Here is an 11,988-nt window from a genome sequence, read left to right on the forward strand (position 1 = left end):
CATTTTTCTAAAATTAATTATGTTTCTAAACCAAGGTTTTACTGTACTTAAAAACTGAGATTGTCTTCTTAAATTATTGAAACAAGGAAATCATTGAACCTAGTTTGGAAATATGAATTTCTGGAGTGAAAATATTTTTATAAAAATGTAGTTTTTTTCTTTTAATGAACACAATGATATTTGCAGTTTATTTTAGCCAGTAAATGTAAAATACTTTTTGTATTGTTCTTAAAAAGTCAAATATCTCCAATAAGTTTTCTTATGTTTGAGTGGCATCTTTTTTGAATATATATTCTTATGTGTATGTATATCAGAATACACATGCACAAATGCTTGAACATTGTAGTGAACTTCATTTATTTTTATATAAAGTGATTTATTGTGGATCATAAAAGGATATGATAATCAACATAATCAAAATTCTCTGTTAATAAGGAGAATAGTACATTGCTATATTGCTTTAATGAAAAAATCTCCAAGTACAACACTCAACCTCAGGCCACTCCACATATGGTGAGCCAACTCCTGTCACCCCAAGATCCCTGTCTCCTGGAATAAATATCCTGTGTGATTTCTTCTGCTCTTGAGTGTTTGCTTGCCTCTAACCAATAGAAAACAGCAAAGATGACAAGATATAAGTAATTGCAAGCAATTGATTATATTATGTGATATGAGATATTTGCTTTCATTTTGCTGGAGTATCTGTTTTTCTCTTGCTGAGTTTAAAGATACAGATTCCTATATGGTGTGCTTCCTAAGATGGGAAGCTAGGTGGCAAGGAACTCTGAAAACCAGCCTGTGGGTCATGAAGAGTAAGAATCAGAGGCTCATGGGCCTACAACCACAGGGAAATGAATACTGCCAGCAACCTAAGTCACTGGGGGAAGAAACTTTCAATCAGTTGAACCAGTTAGACAACATCCCCAGACAAACCTTGGTTTAGAAGCATAATTAATTTTAGAAAAATGCTTGTAATCCAAAACACTTTTATTTCCAGACTACACACTGATTGAAGCCTTGAGAGATTCAAAGTAGAGGAACCAGATAAGCTAGGCCAACTCTGACTGCACCCATAGAAACTATGAATAAATAAACGCGGACTATTTTGAGTTGCTAAGTTTGTGGCAATACCCTAGCAATAGAGCATTTGAGTACCATATTTCTGTGTGTTGTGTTCCCTCTTCTTATTTGATTATGCGTATTTTGAAGAGTAGACAAAATTTTATTTGGATTTGTTTTAAAGAATTTCCAAAGTAAGACTGAGATTGTAAATGTAACCAACACAAATATGAATATACTGACATGTAAGCCCATTTAGTAATATGTGTGTGTTGTTATTTTCCTAATGCTCAGCATAGTCTAATGTGCTATGCATATCCTGTAATAACTGCAGAAGGAATTTTTCCTACTTCATAGGTAAGGAAAACAAAATTCAGTAAGTTAGAAGCAGCTCCAGTAAAGTCACCTAGAAATTAAGCCAAGGTGATAACAAATGTTAGTTAAATCAGGTCACAAGCTTAGTCTCTAAGCAAGCCCTTAAATGGAAAGATTTAAGGTTGGAAAGGCCTCAGGCTCCCTTTAGCTTGACTATGAAACTGTCAAATATGCAGGAAAAATATACAGATTAGGTAAGGAAACAAATACATGAACAAAATGCTTTGATAAATTCCTAGTTGCTCCCAAATCCAGACTTTTTAGTCAATTCAATATGTACTGATTAACACCACCTATGACAGAAAGGCCCAGAAATGAAGCTTCTGCAACTTAACATCATTATTCTAGGGTGCTTGCAGTATTAGCATGAAGCATCTACTTTTTACTGTATAAAAAATTTCTTGCTATATTCACATTACATAATTTTGGGTTTTCTTTTCTTGGATCATTAGGTCTAAAACATGTCCAGACATGGCCTACCTATCCATCACGTTATCACTCTAGCTTGATATTATACTTTAAATATACTGTTTACATCTACAAAAGCATACAATCTTTTTAAAGTGAACCAAATCAAATATTTAAATTAGTATGCTCAATATCTGTATTTCATTTTTCAAGTGTATTTTATATTGCACAGTATTTGTTTTTCTAAGCCGTTTTTCAGCACTCAATTGTTCATCCTATGCATTAAAAGGAGTAGCATAAAACAACAATAAGATTTAAAAATTTCAACTACATAATAATTTGTATGTTTACACAATTTCTAGATTTGGGAGATATTTGAGAAGAAGAAATTGTAAATTTTTTAAAGCTTTCTCTGATTGAGCTAAGCGAGCATATTTGGTAATATGTAAATAATTCATTGTGCTTTGTAAGGGCCACCTTCAGTATTCGTAGTTTGTACAAAGTATTCTAAGGCCTCTCCATAGGAAAATCAGAGCTCCTAACTGTAAGTCAGTGTGTTGAGTCATCATGGTACCATTTTAAAGGATGTGTGTACAATCTGCGGACTTGTTATGGTTTAGGTGAAGAAGTGTGGCACACAGCAAGTAAGAGTAAGTTTCCCTTATTTGGATGTTGCTAAAGTTATAAGGGATTGAGGGGAAAAAAGAGGACTAAATATCTAATATCATTAAATCCCTGAAGGCCTTTGTAAATTTTCTAGTTTTTATTGCTATTATCTGTGATTTATGTCTAAAATAAAGCAATTTTAATATATTGTCTCTGGCTAACCTAATGGTACACACTGTAAACAAACTCTTTTGAATTTTATGTGATTTTCCTAAAACATACCTGTTATGATCCAAAATTGGTACTTTGAATATAAAAAAACAAAACTAAACTAAACAAGAGATGGTGTTGAGGTGTTAGACCTTAAATCTTGTGCTTCTTATATAAATTTTGCTACTCACACTACATTGCACTTATGTTAAAACATGCTGTTTACACTCAAAAACATGCAGTTCTTACAGTGGAACAGGCACTTCCTGGAATAGTAAGGTAATGACTACAATGTTTATCTATACACATAGGCTTGTGTAGAAATACTTTTTACTTATTAAATTTCTCTTTCAGATATTTTGGATCCCAGTCCCATTTTCTAATCAAATTTCTGTTTCTTAATTTGTATTCTTTCTATAGCATACTATTCTTAAAGGCCACTAAATTTGAAATGCAAGAACAAAAAATCTCAAATCTCTTATATTTCATAGTCCAACTCGGGACGTTCAGATACCATGTAGATAAGAAATATGTCATCCAACTGTTCTGGAATTTAACTTTTCACCTGGCCTGGAAGACAGGGTTAAGGCTCCTCAGTCATGAAAGAGTCCTGTGACTCTGAGAAAGACTGGGATCTTATGTGATCATTCCCCTAGGAATTGCAGTGCTTTATTTTTAAGAATCAAAGTTTTCTTTGATGCAAATGAAAGGTACATACTAAGAAAAGGCTACAAAAATGTTGGAGCTGTTTTACAAGATATTTTAAGGCCCTAAACAGACAAATGAATAGGGAAAATAAAACAATATGAAATGCAAATGAGATGAATCATGAGCATTATTTCAGAAAAAAAGAAATATGGAGAATACAAGAGCAGGAAGAAACGAATTGAACCTGAGCTTTGTTACCTTCTTCTGCCTTGCAGGTAGCCAGGCTCCAGTCTGAGACACAATGAGCACTGAAGAGGAAAAATTGAAAAAGGAGAAAAAGTCTGTAGAGAGAACTATAGAGCTAGAATAAGTGGAAAAAAACCATTAGATTTTATAGTACTTGTTTTGCTTTTACCTATGATAAATACTACCAGAGGTAATAAATTCTGAAGTGCAAGATCTTTTCTGATGGAAAAGAGTAAAAGAAAGAAACCAAATGTTGAACACCACCTACATGGTATTGTACACAATATATGCATTGTTACTTTATTTGAGAGGTAATTGAATTATAGTAATTGTTCTTCATATTTTTATAGGGAAAAATGAGGCTCACGAGATTAATTTTGTATAACCTAGATCATACTATGAGCTGAATTTCAAATCTAAAATTCTAATGATATTTAACAGGACCACTTGGTAAAAAATACTGTACTATTTTGCTCAGCTGATTGACTGATAGAAAAGTATTCAGTATTCAAGCTGAATGTTTATTTTAATCCACTCACACAAAAATAAATGGATAAAAATAGCATAACACCGTGAATTTTATTGAGATCAGAAAACAATACCCTATAGTCTGGTGCATTGATATACTGAGCTGGTTGGAAATCCTCCAGTCTCAGAACTAAGCTCTCACTCATCAGGCCCATACAATGTCTATTGATCATCTTTGTTCCTCTTGTCTTTACCTCTCTGACAGGACATTTCTTTCTTTAACTAAATAAGGAATCCCCCCCCCCCAATGTAATCATTTTAACCCCTTTCCTAGGAATCTCTTCGGTTAACCAAGAAATGATATTCACTAGAGAACATAAGAAACTAACAGTCTTCACTACACCAACAAACTTTTCATCCAGAGTCTTGAGGGGAACTCAGACAGATTATATTTGAAGCTTTATATAGATGAGGCAATCTTTGTTGGCAGTGTAGTTCTGTCACTCATCTTCCTCAGAGTCCTGAAGAACTTCATCACAGCTGGTGTACATATATAATCTGGGCTCACTTATTTACTTTAAAATTGTTGCTAGACATTGCCTATTCTATCTCCCTCTCTTCATGTGAGAAAGAATGAGTAATCCTTGTCCCATGATGCCCTTGTAAGTATGCATATAATAAATGTTTATGTTTTTTATCCTGTTAATATGTTTTCAGTTTATTTAGCAGATTAGAGCTCTGAGGGGGTGAGAATGAAAATCCCCTCACCCTGACAATATCAAGCCTTAGTTAGTTTGTGGGTCATAAATATGCTGTGGCATGAGAAGGGAGAAGTTAATATGGACTGGATGCTGTATTATAGAGGATTCATGCGTTCATGATTAGAATGGAGAGCAATGAGTCCTCATATAACTAAGAGGAAACTGAAGAGTCTTGTTGATCTAGAAATTTGACTGTCACAATTAAATTTTATTTTATTTTGCTGGTACCAGGGATTGAACTCGGGACCTTGAGCTTGCAAGGCAGGCTGCGGTACTACTGAGCTAAATCCCCAGCCCTAAATTTTATTTTTAAAACCAATAAATTAATACATGTCTAATCTAATCAAAGTTGTACAGCTTCTTCTCCAACATGGTCTCAAAATTAGTTTGTTCTTTCATAAATTAAACTTTGAGTATAAGTACTTACTGTGTGACAAAGTCATGTTCCCAAACTGGGTCCAGTTATTATTAAGAATTGTCAAATTAGTTAAGGTTGATCTTGGGGCCGGGGATTTGGCTCAGTGGTTTTGCCACCTGCTGCGCAAGCAAGGACTCGAGATCGATCCCCGGTACCAAAAAAAAAAAAAAAAAAAAAAGATTGACTTTAAACTGCCTGCATACATATTTTAAATTTAGTCTAAAGATTTCTCTGTACATAGTGAACAGTAACATAATTTGATATGTAGACTGTAAAGTACTCTTGTTACAAGTAGCTGAATCTCAGCCAATCATAAGTAGTTAACTGTCCAAATTATGTTTGAGAAAAGAAACATACAAACCATGACCAATTGGGCCATCTCTACCTCATTTACATTTTCTGTATTTGCTTCTTTTCTAAGGCTATAAACAACCTGCTTATGTGTTTGGGCAGAGAATTGTTAAATATTTTGACATAGATTGCTACCTTATTAGCTAATAACCAAATGCAAAACTAGATTTGTTATAATTTTACATTTTAACAGTACTAAAGTTGACCAGCAATCAAAGAACACACAAACTTAGTGAGTGAGATAAGCAAACTAATTAAAGCATTAAAACATTGATTAAACTATCAGTATAAGATGATCAAAAACCATTAACTCATTTGTAGAAAGTTAGGTACTGTTTCATGGGAAAAGATACAAATGCATGTATGTTTCTATCTCTATGTATCTATCTACCTTCCTTCCTGCCTATTTTTTTCTTTTTCACACAGAGATTAAGGATCAATAAAAGTGACATGAAAGAAAATTCTGGCTAGATTTTAAGGAGGAAACTTGGAAATTATTGGATAAAAATATACAATGATTTGAATCTTCATTCTACCACTGAGTACCCTTGAAACTATAGGTAATTTCTTAAATTCAGTGCATTCATTTTCCTAATATATTAAATAGTGATAATAAAATCCTCTTTGAATAACATTTGTAAAGAATAGTTAGTACAATGTACTAGGAATTACCGTCCATTATGGCTGATACTTTTTAATAACTTCCCTGAACGCAGTTTACCTGTGTGCATTTGATATTTATGGGTATAACCTTAACAATTGTTTGAGGAAGGGCAAACCAACTCTAAGTTTTCATAAAATTCTATTGGCTATTCAGTACTATGGTAGATGAATCATAGCTCTGAGTTAGCATGATAATTTCTTTGTGCTCTTTCTAACTCCATTAGATTCAAGTTATAGCCTGGGTAAATGTTTTGCGTGTCAGGTATAAATTGCCACATCACATACCTTTTTTAACTTTAGCATCCCTATAGTAAGAGATGCCACAGCACACCTAATTTCCTTTGGAAATGGTTGTTGTGACAACTCAGATATATAAATTCTGAAGCAAAATGAGAAGCTTATGGTATTCATTTGCCTGTTGAAACCCAAATTTCACTTCTTCCTCATTTCTGTTGACAGTGACTATGTCAGCTAATGGAAGCAACCTGAAAGACTTGTTTCAATGAGTTCTCTAAATGCTTTACTATCCTGGAGACTACAAATTAAAATAAAAATTTAATTATGTATCTATCTTTAAGTGCTGGAATAATTACAGTGATTAAGGAACTTAGTCTGTTTTTGTTCTACACAGGAAGCTTTGACATCCACAGTAAAAAATTTTTTAACATGTTCTTTAATTTCTTTATTGGCAGTTTTTATTGAAATCCTAGCATGCTGGGTAAACCTGGATATCTGCCCACTTTCATTATATTCACAGAGTACATTTTAAATCACACCATGAATATGAGCAAGTTACTCTTGAGAAAACCACACCTTTCTAAAAACTTCACCTAGAAGTAGTGTTTTCTTTCTCTTACTTGTTAATTTTGAAATTATAGAATTGGGTTGCAGTTGAATAATTAATAAGTTAAAGAGTAGTAGATAGATAACCCCAAATCCAACATCCATTCTAAACTTTTCTGTAATTTGATCTCTCACCAAGTATAGGTGTCGCACATTTTCCTGTCTCACAATTCTATGCTGTGGACTGCAGTTAAAAAAAAAAAAATCTGTTTTCCTGATCTCTGTCAAGGATGATTGTGCCATTCAAATTAATTATGCTTGTGAAAGTTCCCTGAAGTCACACACTATAAAATGTTCTAGGCTTAGTTAATATCTTAAAGTTAAAATAAATATTTGCTATATATAAAATAATACATTAAATTCAAGCTAATGCAAAATGTTATGTATTTTAATAGTGCAGTGAATGTATATATGAAGGTACAATTATATAAAAATTAGACTAATATCCTCAGAGTTAACAGCATTAAAATGTATTGGTCAGCATGTTTAGGTAGTCTCTGTTCTAATTAGTATTATTCAAAATCAACTTATGAGAAAGAAAAATGGGCAAGCACCACCCATGTAATGTTCATGTGGAATTATCAGTTGTATTTTTTTAATAGAACATTACTGATCTCAGTTTTGCTTTGAGTCCTGAAGTTCATAATCCCTGAAATAAAGCATTACATCATTTACTTGGTCCCCTAGATTTGGAATGCCAAATATAGTGGTACAACCATTCATGAATTTAACTTTTTCTACAATTTTGGAAAAGATGGTCACATTGTGTTTGTGTGGGAAACATGGGTAGCCATGATTGTGTTTGTCACATGATGCAGAATTTGCAAACACAAATAAAATTTTGCCACATGCTTCTGTTTGCAAATCAAATTGTTTGCAAACAAAAGGGTTCATGAACTGAGGTACTACTGCAGTCTATGTGAGTTTTGAAAACTGAAATTATCTAAACCCTACCAATTTATAATCTATATCAGTAAAATTTTAAGTTTTAGCAATAATAATTAACATGATTCTACTGATCTATCATCTTTAAAAATCTCTCCATGACTGTCAGAAAAGTATTCTCAGGATGAGAAAAGGTTGCTAATATCTTCACTATTTAGTACAGAAAGTAGTTTCCTCTATAATTAAAACAACAGGGGCCAGGGATTTAGGTCAGTGGTTCCACTGCCTGCCTCCCAAGGGCAAGGACCTGAGTTCAATCCCCGGTACCAAAATAAATAAATAAATAAATTAATTAATTAATTAAATCAACACACAACTAAATAATACACGAGATAGCATTAAATGACCAGGTCCCAAGAAAATTTTTCTCAAACTACTTGTCTCTTGTTTCCATTAGCTCTAAATTTTTCATGAACTTTCCTCAGTTCTAATCAAGCTTTCAAGATGGTTGAAATAATTTGGGTTTGCTTAGCAGAGACCTTAAACTAAGGACTGTTAGGAACATTTTAGCAGCATGTATCATTTTTGAGACACCTTTTTTTTTTTTCTTAAATTCTTTTATTGGTACATATTAGGAATACAACACATTTACATTTCTCATTGGGAACTTCTACTTTTACATGATGCATCTTGATTCTTATTTTTTCCCCATTCCTAGCCCTCCCTTCACAACCTCCACCCTTCCCTATTTCCAAAGACTTTCTTTCCATTTTTTCCATTTCTCAGCATTTTTCCTTTCCCTTCTTTCCTTTGCCCTGCCCCTCCCACTACCCCTACCCCTTTGGACCTTTTCTTCCTATTTTGCATTATCAATTATTCATTCTAATCATTGCTACATTTTAGGTATACAATATAATAACATACATCATTGGAAATTTGCACCTTTACATAGTCTCTCTTGGTTCTTATTTTTCACCCTTGCCCAGTGCTCCCTTCAACCCCTTGATCCCTCCCTATTTACAAAGATTTTGTTTCCATTTTTTCATTTTCTCATATTAATTCCATTGCCTTCTTTCCTTTCCCCTACCCCGCCCACTTCCCCTTCCCCTTTGTCCCTGTTCTTCCTATTCACATTATCTATTATACATTTTAGTCCTTATTTACACTTTCAGTTTCTCACACTAGAGAAATTATTCAGTATTTATACATGTGTGTCCTATTTATTTCACTTAAGAGTATTGCCTCAATGTGCATCCACTTAGCTATAAATGTCTCTACTTTCTCATTTTTTGTGGCTGAGTAATACTCCATTTTACCAAAAACCACATTTTCTTCATCCAGTCTCCAGTGGATGGGCATTTGGGGTGTTTCCAAGTTTTAGGAATCACAAATTGTGCTGCTATGAACATGGGTGCACATATATTACTGTGGTATGATTCTTTTAATTCTTTGGGGAGGATCCCCAGCTGTGGAATAGGGGGGTCAAATGGGACTTCCAGTCCTAGTTCTTTGAGGTATCTCCATACTGATTTCCACAGTGGATGCACCAGTCTACACTCCCACCAGCAGTGGAGCAGGGTTCCTCTTTCCCCACAGCTCCCCCCAGCATTTGTTATTGGTTGATTTCATGATAGCAGCCATTCTTTCCTGGGGTGAGGTGGAATCTCAACCTTGTTTTCATTTGCATCTCTTGAATTACCAGTGATGTTGAACATTTTTTCATGCATTTATTTGCTATGTCTACTTCTTTGTCTGAGAAATGTCTGTTGATTTCAGGTGGACATTTTCGGATTGGATCTTTACATTTTTGAGGTCTGATCTTCTTAAATTCTTTATAGATTCTAGATAGTAGACCTTTGTCTGGGGGAAAGCAGGTGAAGAATGTTTCCCACATTGTGGGTTGTCTCTTCACACTGCTGGTGGTTTCTCTTGCTGTGCAGAAGCTTTTTAATAAGAAGAGATCCCATTGTTGATTGTTTGGGCTAATTCATGGGCAACTGAGGTTTTGTTCATAAAATCTTTTCCTACACTGATGTCTTCAAGAGTTCTACCTAACCTCTGTTCCAACTGGTTCAGAGTTTCTATTTTAATATTTAGATCTTTAATCCATTTCTATTTTAGTTTAGTGCATGGCGGGAGATGTAGGTCTAGTTTTAATCTTTGGCAAGTTGAAATCCAATTTTTCCAGCACCATTTATTAAAGAGGCTATCTTCCCTCCAGTGAGGGTGTTTGGCTCCTTTATTGAAGATGAGATGGCTGAGTGTGTCTGGTGTGAAGATGAGATGGCTGAATGTGTCTGGCGATGTTTCTGCATCTTCTCATCTGTTCCACTGGTCCTCAAGTCTGTTTCTTTGCCAGTACCATGCTGTTTTTATCACAGTAGCTTTTTATTACAGTTGCAGGTTGGGGATTGTGATACCCCCTGTCATGTCTCTGTTACCTAGAATTGCTTGTGCTATTCTGGGTCTCTCCTTGTTCCAAATGAATTTTTGGATTGTTTTCTCAAGGTCCGTGAAGTATGCTGCTGGGATCTCAATTGGAATTACATTGAATCTATATAACAGTTTTGGAAGTATGGCCATTTTCACTATATTAATCCTTCCTACCCAGGAGCAGGGTATGTCTGTCCATTTTCTGATATCATCTTCAATCTCTCTTTTCAGAGTGCTATAGTTTTCAGAGAAGATGTCTTTGATTTCTTTCATTAGGTTGATTCCTAGGTATTTCAGTTTTTTGTATGCTATTGTGAAAGGAATCATTTGCCCTATTTCTCTCTCAGTGAGTCTGTCATTCATGTAGAGGAAAGCTATTGATTTTTGTGTGTTGACCTTGTAACCAGCTACTTGACTGAATTTGCTTAAGTCTAGAAGACTTTTGGTGGAGTTCTTGAGGTCTTCTATATAGAGTATCATGTCATCTGCAAATAATGACAATTTGACTTTTTCATTTCCTATCATTATTCTTTTTATTTCTCTTGTCTAATTGTCATGGCTAATATTTCCAGAACTATATTGAACAAAAGTGGTTATAGTGGACATCCTTGTCTTGTTCCTGATTTTAGTGTAAAGGATTTCAATTTTTGACCATTTAATATGATTTTGGCTATTGGTTCTTCATAGATGGCTTTTATCGGTTTCAGGTAGAGACCACCTATTCCAATTTTTTGTAGGGTTTTTATCATAAGTGCATGTTGGATTTTGTCAAATGCTTTTTCTGTGTCTATGTAGATAATATCGTATGGTTTTTGTCCTTGGCTCTATTGATGTAGTGTATTACATTGATTGATTTGCATATGTTGAACCATCCCTGCATCCCTGGGATGAATCCCACTTGATCAGGGTGTATGATCTTCTTGATGATCTTCTGCATTCTGTTTGCCAGTATCTTATTAAGGATTTTTGCATCTATGTTCATTAGTGAGATTGGCCTATAGTTCTCCTTTTCAGTTGGGTCTTTCTCTGCTTTGGGGATCAAGGTGATGCTTGCTTCCAGGAATGAATTTGGGAGTATTGCTTCCCTTTCAATTTCATTGAAGATTTTAAACAGTAGTGGCAGTAGTTCTTCTCTAAATGTCTTGTAGAATTCAGCAGTGAAGCCATTAGGGCCCAGGCTTTTCTTAGTTGATAAGATTTTAATTACATTTTCAATTTCATTGGTTGATATTGGGTTGTTCAGAATTTTTAGGTCTTCTTCATTCAACTTTGGTAATTCATATGTATCTAGGAATCTTTCCATTTCTTCTGTGTTTTCCATCTTATTGACATATATGTTCTGGATGTAGGTATTGATGATCCTCTGGATTTCTGCTGGGTCTGTTGTAATTTCACCCTTTTCATTCCTAATGGCATGAATTTGGGCCTTTTCTTTCTTTTTTCTGATAAGGTTGGCTAAAAATTTGTCAATTTTGTTGATTCCATTGAAGAACCATCTCTTGACTTCATTGATTTTTTGTATCATTCTCTCAGTCTCCATTGCATTGAGTTCTCCTCTGATCTTTATAATTTCCCCCCTTGTATGAGCTTTGGGGTTGTCCTGCTCTTCTTTTT

This window comes from Heterocephalus glaber, unplaced genomic scaffold (assembly GCF_053883595.1).
Source record: "Heterocephalus glaber isolate CG9 unplaced genomic scaffold, H.glaber_assembly_v1.0 deba00001429, whole genome shotgun sequence".
NCBI classification, from domain to species: domain Eukaryota; kingdom Metazoa; phylum Chordata; class Mammalia; order Rodentia; family Bathyergidae; genus Heterocephalus; species Heterocephalus glaber.